General features: G+C 39.1%; 1 protein-coding gene across 6 annotated transcripts in view; it reads right to left on the bottom strand.

Moving 5' to 3' along the window:
* Positions 1-14,557, bottom strand: part of Astn2 (astrotactin 2) — an 888,234-nt gene that overhangs the window by 14,710 nt on the left and 858,967 nt on the right. The window lies entirely within an intron of this gene.

Here is a 14,557-nt window from a genome sequence, read left to right as displayed (position 1 = left end):
GGATCACATGAAAAAGGTGAACATAAAAGTGTGGGATGCTTATAGTTTAGGATAGGGGCAGTCCATGAAGGCCTTCTTAAAGCAAGAGCTAAGACCTGAATAATGAGGAAGAACCAGCTTATGGGAGGCAGACCTGGGGAAGAACATTGCAAGTGCAAAGTCCTTGAGGAGAGATGGAACCTTGACTGTTGGAGAATACACAGCTGGTATGGCTGGGACAAGATGAAATGAGGGGGCAGGTCAATGGAGATATTGTAGACTGTGACCAAGGGTCTGGGAGTTATTCTAGCTACAAGTACATCCCACAATGTCATCTGAAGTTCCATGCTGTCTTGGTGGAAGCAGATACAGCCTGTGTGGGTTTAAAGAGAGAACTGGTAAAAGCAGACCTGGTGGATTCAGGTCTAATCCAGAGCCCAGAATTCCTTCTAGAGAAGCCTCTATCTATCTTGGAGAGGCTCTGTGATCCTTCACATCTCCAGGTCTCTGAGTTATGACGTTTTTGAAGTCTAAGGAGGGAGTAGAGAATATTTTCCAGAGGAGGCAAGACTTAAAGGTCAAGAACAGAAAGAACAGAAAGATTATGCATCTGAGTGACACAACCTTGTCATGCCATCCTTTTTCCACCAGATCTTAAGGTTAAAGGTAATAGTGTGCAATGGGTAGAGAGTTCCCTATATTAAGTAGAAGGTTCTGAGTCCTACTGCCCCTATTTCTTTTCCTACTTCCTCAGCCCCTCAATTTCACTCATACTATAAAATGGGCATAAGGTCATGATTGCAAGATTTCAGAATTGTGACTCTACATTTTAGGCACTTAATAAATACTTGTACAAATTAATTTACATTAAGAACTTAATCTGTGTCAAGCATTAAGCTAAGCAGTTTTAGCCATGTTATAACAATTAATTCCCCCAAACACCCCTCAAAAATAGGTACTATTACTCTGCTTACTTAATGCTCAGAAAGGGAAAGCAGCTTATCCAGGATCACACAGTAATTACTAGGACTGGCCCAGGTTTGTCTGACTCCAAAATCCATGCATTAACCACTGTCATGTGGCTACAGGTATCATCTTTGTACAGATATAACTCCATTAGCTACACTTGCTGCATACAACTATGCTCAGGCAGTGCCGCCTCATATGTTTTTCTGATCTCATGAAACTACACTAAAATAATCACCCTCAGTTTTTTCATCTTTTAGAAACTGAAGATAAGGGCTATCAGAGTGGCTCAAGTATAGAGAACACAATTAGCAAGTATGAGACCCTGAGTTTAAACTCCAGTATTAACCAATTAAAAAAAAAAGAAAAGAAAAAAGAGATTTTTTGGGCTGGTGGAGTGGCTCAAGTGGTAGAGTGCCTGCCTAGCAAGACAAGCAAGCATGAGGCCCTGAGTTCAAGTCCCAGTACTTCCTAATAAAAAAAAAAGAAACTGAAGATAAAACAGCTAAGCAATTTGTCTAAAGTCACAGGTTTATAAGATGGAAGTGTCAACCTATCGTCTTACTATAAAACTTGTAACTCTTGCTCTCAGCTGCCACTTTTCTGCACCTGCTCTACCTGCTCTACCTCTCACTGACTTGGAGGGTCTGGTGTTGGTAAACTACCTGGGCCTTCCCAGCTTCCATACCCCATGATCTCATGCCTTAAAGATGGCTTATATAAAATGTTGCAAGAATCAAAACTTCTTAGAACAAAGGAAGGAAAGGGTGACAGAGAAAGATGCCTGGTTTGGAGGATGACCAGATGTGGGTTCATATTCCTGTTCTACTCCCTTGTTCTGTGACCTTGAGCCAGTCATTCACCCCGGGTTTACCTCATCTCTCTACACTAAGTATCTGTAACAGGGAGACTCTTGCTTACCTTACAGGTTCACTGAGATTGAATATGAAAGATAAGTTCTCTCTGAAGTAACTTATCATTGGAAAGCCATGAAAAATGGTTGGGAATAGGATCATAAACTTTCAGACTGGATGTGGTGACACACAACAGTAATCTCAGCATCCAGAAGGCTAAGGCAGGAGAACTGCATGTTCAAGGCAAGCCTAGGCTATACAGTCAGCACGAGCTACATAAGGAGACATGGTCTCAAAAAAAATGGGTGGGGGAGAAGGAAAGCAAGAGAGCAAGTAAGAGGAGGGGAAGGGAAGAGAAAGAGAGACACAGAAAGCATAGAAAGAAAGAGGGAAAAGGAAGAAAGGAAGGAAGGAAGGACAGAATGAAAGAAGAAGGAAGGGAGGGAAGAAGAGTTTAGAATGTGAGCATAGGAAAGTGAAAAGGTATGGAAAGGACACTATTGGGTAATACTGAGTAAGCACTTTCCACCATCTGCATATCAACTCACCTAGAAAGTGCCAGAGGCAGCATCCAAAGCCCGACCTGAAGGTCCAGAGGGACACAATGTAGCTTGGGTAGAGCTACACTGCAACATTTAATATAACACTAGGCACAGATAGTCACTCAACCAATACTTGTGTAAATGAATAAACTTGAGTATACTGCATCTCATTTGTCACCTTCAACTTTTCCATCAATAGAATAGGGATGATTTTACAGACTAAGCTATTTTATAGGGCTCACTCAAGGATTACATGAGGTGATGCATGAGTAAGTGGCTTGTAGCTGCAGATTTTTATAAAGACCATATGTACAACACTTATGTGGGCAAGATTACACATTGCTAAAAACACATTCTTGGAATTTGAAGAGAAGGAGATGTATTTCAACTGAGGAACACATAGAAGGCTGATAGTAGTAGAATGTGATGGATCCTCAAGACACAGGACTTGGGATATGTTTATCACTACTTTCCTATTGGTCACTTGTGTTTTTGCAGTGGTTCTGCAACATATTTCCTTTACCAGAGGGCTCAGGGTCAGCTCTCTGCTTTGCCAAGCAACATAGAGAACAACTGGCTGGGGGAAAAAGCAGTTTTAGAGTTTTTGGTTTTTGCTTTTGTATACTGGAGATTGAACCCAGGGCCCTGCACATGCATGCTAGACAACTTCTCTACCACTAAGTTACATCCTTAGCCCAGTCTAAAGTTATAAAATCTAGGTAGAATCCCTGAATACTCCAACTGCAGGCTGAACATTCTTTGGGAAGTCAACTCACCTTCTCTGAGCTTCAGTTTCCTCACCTATAAAACAGAGTGAAATTATCCATATCTCACATGTTGGGGATCAAGACTCAATGATATAATCATCATATTAATAGGCCTGAATCAATCTTTGTGACTAAAAACATAGCTTCTATTTTTTGTTATTACTGAAACAAACATGTCAGGCCACCCTGCTTGAGGTGTGTGCTTGGGTTGCAGGGGAGAGAAAGAGGAAGATGTAACCTCACAGACCTGGGTCAAAAGTCACCAGGCCATGTGCTTTCTGCCTGTCTCAGCTGTAATTGTAGAACTGTTCCAGAGACACATCTGAAATCTGTTAGGGGACCAGGCATGGCCTAGAGGGGTTCTTTGTGAGGCAGAGAAAGATGGGGAGGAGAGAGAGAGAGAGAGAGAAGAGAGAGAGAGAGAGAGAGAGAGAGAGAGAGAGAGAGAGAGAGACTGTCATACCACACTGTTTCTTGGGACAGGTATCAATCAAGTACTCTCTGCTTGACTCTGCCATTCTCTCTGATACAAACTGAAGTTCAATGACTTTCATGGAGGAAGAAAGCAAGGCCCAGAAGGGAAAGTGACTTGCAAAGCTAATAAATTACAAGTGAAGACAGCAGTCTTCCTGGGTCCTCCTCCCATGATTTTATTTGCTGTATCACTCCTCTGATGCAGCTGGCTGATCTAAGTCCATGTCTCAAAATTTTCATTATAAAAGAGACTCTAGGGGTGAAAGAAGATGGGCTTTCTAGGAGTAGAAGCTACAGTCCCAATCCATTACTATTCCTACTCCTGACCTTGTTTTGAAGGAAAGAACATTGGCCACGGTAGCTGAAAGCCTGAGTTTGACTCCCAGCATTTCCTCATACTGTGGTGTGAGATCTTAAGTACCTAAAGTGATATGGTCTTCATATATCAAAGAGTTGAAATGAAAACAAACAAACAAAACATGGTGTGAAGTAATGCCTTGGAATGACTAACTCAGATGCAAAGAACTTTTTACTCTCTCTTCATCAGTGAGGACATTGTCAGGACAAATGCCTTCCCTTGGGACCCTGGATGTGGCTACTTGATGTCCACTGATTTACCTGTACTCTGTCTGTGAACCCCAAATAGCCCTGGCAGAAGGTCCAGGCTTGTTTGCTGATCTTTTCTTCTTATTCTGTTTCACAGCAGAGAGGTATAATAGTTCTGGAACATGCTACACTTCCTAAGTGGGTCACTTCTCCTTAATTTGAACACTTCACCTTGTCCTTGTGGCTTCCTTCAGACCTAGTCTCTTTCAGAAAGCCTGTTTCGGGGTCTTCCGAATAGCCACTTAGCCTCCTCTTTCACAGGGTGTACATGGAGCTCCCATGAACATGTGAGTATCTTCAGGACCACACTATGCCTCTGCCCATCTCTAAGCACATATGTATACCTGGAAACCCAACACACAGCAAATGCTAGCCAGAATGAGTGACAGACTAAATGAATGCACTTAGTTATTTTATCAAGGTCATTGCTGTCTTCTGGAAATCAGTTTGTTGGTCTTTAACAAGAACAATTGAAGGGTTATAAGAAGGGGTAACAGAAGGGCTAAAGTCCTGGCTCTGAAATCAATTTGTTTTAAAATTCTGGTTCCCTACTTATTGACTGTGTGAGGCTTTGCTCAATTTACTCGCCTTTAAAATGAGAATCAATCACAATGCTAAAACCCACACAAGCAGAGTAGTAGTTGGAATAAAATTAGATGTTGTATGGAAAGTGCCCGGCATGATGCCTGGCGTGTGCTAAGCAATGAATAAGCAATAGCCAGTAATATAATCATTAGTATTATTATGCTACTGCCCAAGGCTCTGGCTTTACCCCCACCTGGGGTAAGTGGCCCTAGTAGATATTAGAGGAGGGTGGGTGGTGGGTGAAAAGGGAGCTGTTGCTGTCCCATTCAATACTCCCAGACCTCCTCACAGCAGGGGTGAGAGAATGAAACTGAGAAGTTAATTGGTGGTGAGAGCTTCTCACGGATCTGACAGGGGGTAAGAGCAGGGATGTTACCCTAGAGGCCGTGTCAGGCCCAGGTCCCCAAGAGTACAGGAGAATGTGTTTGAAGTCTCCAGGCCAATGCCTGTTCTTCCCCAGCTGCCTTATGATTTAGGCATTCTGGGGAGGCAAAAGTCTCCTTGCTGATTTGAAGGGAAACAGATGTTTCCAGGCCAGAGGCCCTGATCTTGTAAAATGCTCCTTCTCCCCACACAGTTTTGGCAAACAACTTCCCATTAGCTCACGCCCACCCCTCCACTCACTCCCCATCACTTCCCTCCCTACCTTCCCAGCACACAATGTGGCAGTCAGGGTGGTGGGAAAAACACCAAATCCTAGAGCCAGCTCTGGTTCTGAACAGCTGGTTGTTGGGGACACCTACTGCTGTTCTCTGAGTTTCAGTCTCCCATCTTTACCGTAGGGAGTTGGACCAAGATCACCTCTAAGGGATGAGTTAGTTCTGATATTCTAGGGACAGATCATTTTTTCCTCTGGTAAAGCTGATTTTACCTTCCAAATCATTCTCCATCAGAATCTTCACAAAGAACATAGGCTTACAAATCAGACTCTTCTGGGTTTCAATCTGGCCTGCAACCAGCTACTGGGAAAGCAAGTTAACCGTTTAATTTCCATTTCCATATCTATAAAATGGGGAAAAAAGTTCCACCTTATGGAATTGTGAGAGTCAAATCAGAATTCAGTCTCTTCAACTCATATTTTAGGTTTCTTATGAACAAAATTGAGTACATACCTTTTTCCATTGTACTACACACAGTGCCCAGACAGTCTGGACCAAGAGTAACTATGCAATAAGGTTTATAACCTGGTTGTTGGTTGGGACTCTACAGTCCAAAGACAGGTTTTTTAATACGGGGAAGAGCATTTTCACCTTCATAATTGCAGTAAGGTAGGACATGCAGACTATGGAGCCTGACTATGGTCTTTATTACTTTAGCAAGTGAATTAATCTCTCAGTTCTTGTCTTTAAAGTTAGTATGATATTATCTACCTCAAAGGGATATAGGAGAAATAATGTACTTGAAACTGTGCCTGCTAGATGCTAGGTAAACATCAAATGTTATTTGATGCGTATATGTTTAAATTATTAATCTTTTCTATAATGGATTTAAAACAAGCCCCTCCCCCCAATTTTTTGATATTTTACCTTGAACATGGCCTGGGTTCATGAGTGCTTTGACTAGCAGAGCATGGTGGAAGAGATACTGTATTACGTCTGAGTCTGGTTATGCAGAGCAATGCAACTTCCACCTTGCTCACAGAAACATTGTCAGTTGGAACCCTTAGCCTCCCATAAGAAATTTGAGTGCTCTGAGGCTGCTGCGGTGTGCAAAAGCTAGGACACAGAGGGAGATCACGTGTGTGAGCATCAGTAGCCCAGGGGCTTGGGCTCCTGAAAATAAGTAAAGGAACATGCAGATAATTTCAGCCCAAGGTCTTGAGTCATTCCAGGGTTGAGTCTTTACAGCTAAGGTCCCACACTTTATGAAGCAGACACAGCCCAACCTGCTGTGTCTCGTCTAAATTTTTGAATCCCAGAATCCATGAGCAGAACAAAATTGTTGTTCTAAGCTGTTAAATTTTGGGGTCAATTATTGTATCATCAATAGTAACTGTAATAACTTCCAAGCATAGAGAGCAGGGTCAGCAAATGATATCCCATGGGTTAAACTGGCCTGCTACCCATTTTTGTAAATAAAGTTTTAATGGAAAACAGTCATGTTCTTTCTTGTTTGCTTTTCATGTATTTTCTATGGCTGCTTTCACACTAGAGTGGCAGATAGGAGTGACTGTGACAGGTACCATAGGGCCCAGGAAGCCTAAAATATTTACTATACTGGACCTCTGGAGGAAAGTTTGCAGACCTGCATGCAGAGCTTTAACATTATTTAAAGAATTAGCTTTTGTTTACGTTATTACATTTCATTAAGGTGACTAGTCTATGGTCACAGTTCTTTTGACTCCTGGTCTGATGCCACAACTGCCTGCTGAAAAATTTAGACTCCAATTTGGGTACTGACACTGAATAAGCAGTGTGACCTTGGGCAAGATCCACCATGATTTCCCCTTGTGTCTAAGTCTTGGATATGAGGACCCTGGGTGAGATGGTCTGCAGTGGCTGCCAGAATTCAGATGTCCAAAGTTTCCCCAACATGTGTGCTGGCTACTAGGCAAAATATCTCTGTTCCCCTTAATCCAGGAATAGCAAAATGAGCCTTAAGAATGAGTAGGTAACGGATACTATGAATTTATGCTCTGTATGCCTCCCACCAGAACCCAACCTCCCTATCCCCCAACTTGGGCTGAAAACCCATGCTTTCTGCCAATGTAAATATTTAATTCTAGTGCCCAGCACAGAGACACTGTAATGGTAGTAAGCACTCTAGTTAGGTTTCTATTTTCAAAACAACATGTTTTGAGGAGTGATAGGGAATCCTTGGCTGAGACAAAGGTGAGGCAGTCTGTAATTGGGTAGGACTCTGAATGCCATCTCCCCAAACTTATACTCCCATCAACCTCTCCAGCTGCATGAGCTAACAAGGAATGAATCAGGGGAGTGGGAAGCTGTCAGGGAGAACTCTGATGGGAGGCCAACTCTGGAGACCAATGCTGGCACTGAGTTTAGGTAGAAACGATGGCAACTAGAATCAGTTCAAGCATCACTGCTATCTGCCATGGCCCTTGAAATTCACTGGCATGTGCACATCACCCTAAAATTTGCAGTGCCAAGAACACTAGAAATAAGTGATTATAGTATTGACATGTAAATTTAAGTAAATATAAAATTATTTCAACTAAAGCATGTTGAACGTATCTCCAATTGAAGAGTAAGTGATTATCCTGGCAGTGCCACTCTTTGTGCCCTGCTACCTGTGGAAAGCCTACAAGGTGTGAAGTTCTCTGCTAAGTAGAGGAGAATAATCCACAAAAAAAGATTCTTTGCTCTCATGGAGCTCTCAGAACAGCCAAGAGATAGTCAGTGAATAAGTAATGGGATGTAGTAAGTACCCCAAACTCCACAGTAAAACTGTATTCTTGGCCTTGTATTTGCTTGAGGTGTTTTCCTTCTTCCTTTTTCAAAACAGTGGACTAAGCCTTGTATATGGGTTCAAGAGCTACTTTGAATTGGATGTTATACTGATGGATCCTACCATAGATGCAAAATGAGGTTATCACATTTTCTCCTATGAAAAAGTGGTAACAATTCTTGCACTTCCCATCTGAAAATCCTTTGATGAGCGGATAAATCAGTAGATTTGAACATGTAACTACTATGTAAATGATCTGAATTCATTCACTCACTCTTCAAATAAACTTACCTCTCTTAAGTGAAAAAAATTAGGCTGGCACTTGACTTGGCCTTAGCAATAGTTATTATCCTGTCCTTCCTTTTCTTCCCTCTCTTTTTCTCCTTCTCCTTTTTTCCCCCAGGGCTAGAACTAAATGATAACACTAAATGGTGACTGACCATTACTCCTAGTTGGAAGATCTTTATCATGTAGTAGGTTATTTTAAGGTAAAGCAGACAGATTAATGTCATGGTCCCAAAGCAAGGAAAAAAATTAAGCACAAAATGTCCAATTGTTCCACTCAAACTTAACATTCCTGGGATCTTTAAAACAAATTGTGGGCTTTTTCTTACACTTTTATTATATATTGAACAGCATCTCTGAAACCCAGGTACAAAGAAGTTTTAAACAATCTCATTTATAGAAATGATGTCACAGGAAAGTATAACTTGGAAGTATATTAAATTGAGAGGTACAGGACATGATATTTAGGTTTTGCCTTGTTAATAATTCACTATGTGGCCTCAGTCAGATTATTTGACCTCTCTTTGCCTCATTTGCATGTTGATTGCCCCATGGGATGCTATGAGAATGAAGTAGTCATTGTGGAAGTAAAAGTGTCTCAGAGATTCCACACACATTTCCTGGGCACTTAATCCATATCAAACACAGTTCAGTGAACTTCTACACATGGGTGTGTGTGATTAAATCCATTTCACAGGGAGGCAAGCTAGCTATGGAATATTTAATTGATTTTTCCAAGGTTGTAGAGACATTAGTAGCAGGGACCAGCAAAGGTCTACCCATTCAAAGTTAATGTTATTTCCAGACAGGCAGAATTATTAGGCATTCATTAGGCCTAACTGGGTCTTGGGTCACAGTTCAGAGGAAGTTAGAGTTTATTGGAAGAATGAACTTTATGTTTCCAACTTTTGACAAGGAAGGGATCGTATTAAAAAATACCTTCATCCATTGCCCACTTTCAACTCTGACATTGTTCTTCTTTTATGTCTTACCCAAAGTCCTTTTCTTCTATGGTACCTTTTAACACCAAATTTTGCTAAAGGAATGGCTGAGAAGACAAGGTCAACCAAAGGCCATTGATGTGGATGTACCTTTGCACATCAAGCTAGGGAATGCTACAGACAGGTCAGTTCTTATCTACTTTAAGCTAAGTTCACCCCCTACCCGGTCTGTGAGCTCTACGTTCCCACGGGCAGAGGGGTGGGAATAGGGAGAATGAACAGGCCATGTACTTGGAGTCTGAAAGACTAAGTTGGTATGACAAATTTGTCTACTTCCCATTTCCACCATCTCTGAGAGTCTTACTTTCCCTATCTATAAAATGGAGTCAATAATACTTGCTTCACAAGATTGTGGAAAGAATGAAATGACATGGAAACACTTAGAACCATGGTTGTTGCCGTAAATGTTACATAGCTTATCTTGCTTACTTATGATGCTCAAATGAGATAAAGTATAAAACAGTGCTTCTTAAAAGTGAAATCATTGCAAAGGCTATGTCCTGGAGGTTGTTTTAAGCAATAAGATCATTGTTTTTTTTTTTTAAGAAATAAAACCAGCTCAGCAACTAGATATATAGGCAAATTGCACCATGTCTACAAGTCTGAGCATTCTCATCAGTTACACAGTGACAGCACCTACTGTCAGTGGTAGTTAAGAACATTAAAGACAATGCAGTGAGAAACTGACTGAGCTGGGGCTGAACACAGGGCTGCCTGACTGTACAGTCCTATTTGCCCCTGATCAACACTATGACCTTAGGTGAAGTTCTTCCCCACGCACCTTGCTTTCTCTTCACTGGTGAATTATGCCAAATGCTAATACAAATTAGTTCTGATTATTCACAACCTTTCCTCAAAAAATAATTGGAAGGGAATACTGACACCTAATTCAAGGAACTGAGAATTGTCTTGGCATCAAAAATCAGATAAAGACATCACAAGAAAAGAAAACTATAGTCCACTATTCTTTATAATATTAGCACAAGATGCAGCTAAATTGAACAACTATAAAAAGGACTCTGCCCCATGACCAAGTAGGATTTAGTCCATGAGAGCAAGATTGGTTCTCATGTGAAAACTAATTAATGTATTGTCATGTTAATTAAATAAAGAACAAAAATTATATGATCAACTCTATAAAAACAGAAAAAATTCTCACAAAACCCAACAACCTTTTACAATGAAAATGCTCAATCAACTGTGAATAGAAGAGAATTTCTCCAATATGATAAATGGTATCTTTGTAAAACCCCACAACTAACATTATATTTAATGGTAAAAGATTGAAAAATTTCCCCCATGACATGAAAAGGATGTCAGCTTTTACCACTTCTATGTAATATTACACTGAAGATTCTAGAAAAGCAAATTGCGGGGGGGAAAGGCACCCAGATAGTGAAGAATAATGTAAAACAATCTCTATTTATAGGTACATGGTCTTATATACAGAAAACAAAAAGGTAATCTCCTCAAAATATCAATATTAAAAAATAAACATATTAAAAACAATAATTAAAAGATTTATATTAGCATGAAGTTAGATGTAGAACAATGAAATACAACTGAGAAATTCTGAAATAAACCCATAGATTTATAACCAATGTTTTGACCAGTGTACCTAGACAATTCAATGGGGAAATAATAGCCCCTTTCTTTTGGCAACATATATTTATTTAGCATTATCTGTATACCAAGAACCCAGTGAGTTTAGAATGGGAGAGAGATAGCTCACTGAAACACAGGTGCTCTTCCCCAAAAAAGCATAAAAGATTTTCTAAAGTCCAAATGATGATCTGGGGGAGCTGCTGAATCAATTAGGGAAAGTCTGTGTGACAGAATACACTCTTGTTCTTCTATGCACATCAGCTACACTCAGTGTCAGCAGCCCTGGAGATCTTGCCCAATTAAAAATGAGAGACCTACAATTCAGAGAACTTGGGGGAATATGTGGATATAGTGAGAAAAACATTGAGCTGGGGATTAAGTGCTTTGGTTTTATGCTTATTCTATAATTAACTAGCTATCCCACCTAGGCAGTATTTTAAACCTCTCAGGGTTTTTTTTTTTTGCTAAATTATTTAAAAAAAAAACAAATACTATTGATCTAATTGACTCAAAGGTCTTTTCTAGTTTTGGATTTCTATGGCTTTAACAAATAGATCTAACACGCCAGCAGCTTCCAAAATAATTAGAGTAACTTCTAACTTCTCATAATAACTTCTTCTAATGATAGCTTGACATACATGGATTACATTTATTCATGTATTTAATAAAGATATTAGATGTTTGCACATGTATGGCAAAGAAAGAACAGTCTCCTTAAACACAGTCTCTTCAACAAATGGACTCACTGACCAGTCACATGTGAAAAAGGAAAAAGAAAATAAAGTTGCAGCCCTAAATCACATTATATACAATGGATTGACAACCTTAAAATTAAAGGTAAAACTCTTAAAAGAAACCATTAGAGAAAACTTTTATGATGTTGGATTCAGAAATGGATGTCTTAAGATACAACATCAAAAACACAAGCAGCCAAAGGCAGCAGACAAAACAGCCTTCATCGAAATTAAAGACTTGTAATTCAGAACACCATAAAGAAGTTAAAAGACAACTCAGAACAGAAGAAAATATTTGTAAATCCTATGTCTGATAAGGGGCCAATATTTAGAACACATAAAGAAGTATTACAGCTCAACAATATAAAACAAATAGCACAATTTAAAACTGGGCAAAAGGTTTGAAAAGACATTTCTCCACAGATGATAAACAAATGGCCCATAAGTACATGAAAATATGTTAAAATCTTCAGTAATTTGGGAAATGCAAATGAAAACTGCAATTAGACACAAATCCTTATACACTTAGATGGGTATAACAAAAAAAGACACAAAACAAAAAGTTAGTGAGGATGTGAAGAAACTGAAATCCTATCTATTGCTGGTGGGAATGCAAAATGGTGCAGCTACATTGGAAAACAGTTTGCTAGGTCCTGTCAAAGACAAAAATAGAGCTACCATATGACCCAATGATTCTAGATATATACAGAAGAAAATTTAAAACATATACACATGGAAAAACTTAAATGTAAATTTTCATTGCACCATGATTCACAATAGCCAAAAAGTATAAAAGGACCCTAATATCCATGAACTGATGAACAGATAAACAAAATGTGGTATATCCATATAATTGAATATTATTCAGCCATAAAAAAGAATGAAGTCCTTACTCAAGCTACAATTTCACTAAACCCTGAAAACATTAAGTGAAAAAATCTAGACACAAAACCCATATATTGTATGATTCCATTTATGTGAAATCACCACAATAGGCAAATTCCTAGAGACAGAAACTAGATTAGTGGTTGCCAGGGGCTAGCGGGAGGGGGTGATGGGAATGACTGCTAATGGGTTACAGAGTTTCTTCTTAGGGTGATGAAAATGTTCTGGAATTTGTTGTGATGGTTATACAAGTTTATGAATATCTGAAATCTGAAGTCTACTGGCTTGTACACTTTACAAAGGTAAATTTTATAGTACGTGAGTTATATTTCCAAAACAAGGCTGAATACAAAAATAAACAAACCTCAGTGGAGCAGATAGGGTACAGTTCAGTCATACAGCATGTGCTCACTGTGACCAAACCTGAAGATCAATCCCTAGCATCAAAAACAACAAGAACAAGAAGAACCCAGGGGAATCAGTTAAAAGGAGCCTGCAGGAGTAATGGTTGCCTTGGCAGGGGTTTGGGCACTATTTGTATTTCTAGCTTTCTGATTTCTGAGTTTGAGCAAGTACCCCCACCCCATATTTTCTATGGAAGTAAAATGGATCACTTAACAGAAAAATAGGAAACTCTTGATAAATTTTAAGTGAACAGTTACAGCTTTGGTTTATTTGTAAATGCAAGAGGAATCTAAGACTGAGAGGATGGAACTAATCAAATCATGAGGATGGTGTCGAACTTAGGAGTACTTACATGAAAGTAACATCTCTTGCTTACAGCTTGTGTGACACTCGGAGAGTACTTTACTTCCTCCAACGTCAGTTTCCTTGTCACAAAATAAACACAGTTCCATTGTACTGTTTGGAAGATTACATGTAGTTGATCAGATATACTTAGCCCAATTCTTGCCAGATGGTAACTGCTCAATCAGTAGTTAGAATTATTATCGTTAATGATTCTCACCTGCATTTCCTAGCGCATTGCTCAACAGAAAAAAAAAAAACAAAAAACTATTTTCAATTGAGTGGGGCTTCACCTTGAACATCTGGCATGATCCCAGCAACATGCATTTGTGCTTTCTTTAAACATTCTCTCCCCATTCTTTCCCTTGTCACTTTTATATCTTTGTGGTAATGCTTCCCTTTCAATGAGGTTCCCTTTAATTTCTACTGTATCAAAAATGTTTTTCTACATTTCTGATATCATTTGTCCAGCTCTACTTTTTTCTTCTAAATATTTATGATTTTCTAATATATTATATATTTACTTGTTTGTTATATTTATTAGTTTTGTCACCCCACTTGAATACAAAGTTCACAAGAACAGCATTTTAGTCAGTTTTATTCACTGTTATCTCTCTAGTGCTAAAAACTGTACCAGGTTACATAGTAAGCCCTCAAATATTTGCTGGATACATACACATACTGAAAACGTGTAGCCACAGAAAAACTTGCAAATTTTTTCCATGGAGATATATGTATATACATGTATGTATGTGTGTATATATATATATATTCAATAAATTGCATGTTACTCCACATCTTATTATAAAATGGACTTTCTATTAAATGAATTTGCACAACTGTAGATAAATATAAGTGTTCTGAGCTTGTTTAAGGTAGACTAGGCCAAGCTATGATATTCAGTAAGCATTAAATGCACTTTGACTTATATTTTCATTTGTAATGGTTTGTTGGAACATAACTCCACAGTAAATAAAGGAACATCTATCTATCTGTTTATCGCTATCTATCATCTATCAAACTATCTGTCTGTCTATCTATCTATGTATCAAATCTGTGCTCTTAGATTGTGGCCTCCCCTACATAAAAACTATGCATGGAATCTCAGCTCCTAGACTA

This window comes from Castor canadensis, chromosome 13, assembly GCF_047511655.1.
Source record: "Castor canadensis chromosome 13, mCasCan1.hap1v2, whole genome shotgun sequence".
Lineage (NCBI taxonomy): Eukaryota > Metazoa > Chordata > Mammalia > Rodentia > Castoridae > Castor > Castor canadensis.
Note: the sequence above shows the minus strand (reverse complement) of the source record. Positions and strands in the feature narration are given on the sequence as shown.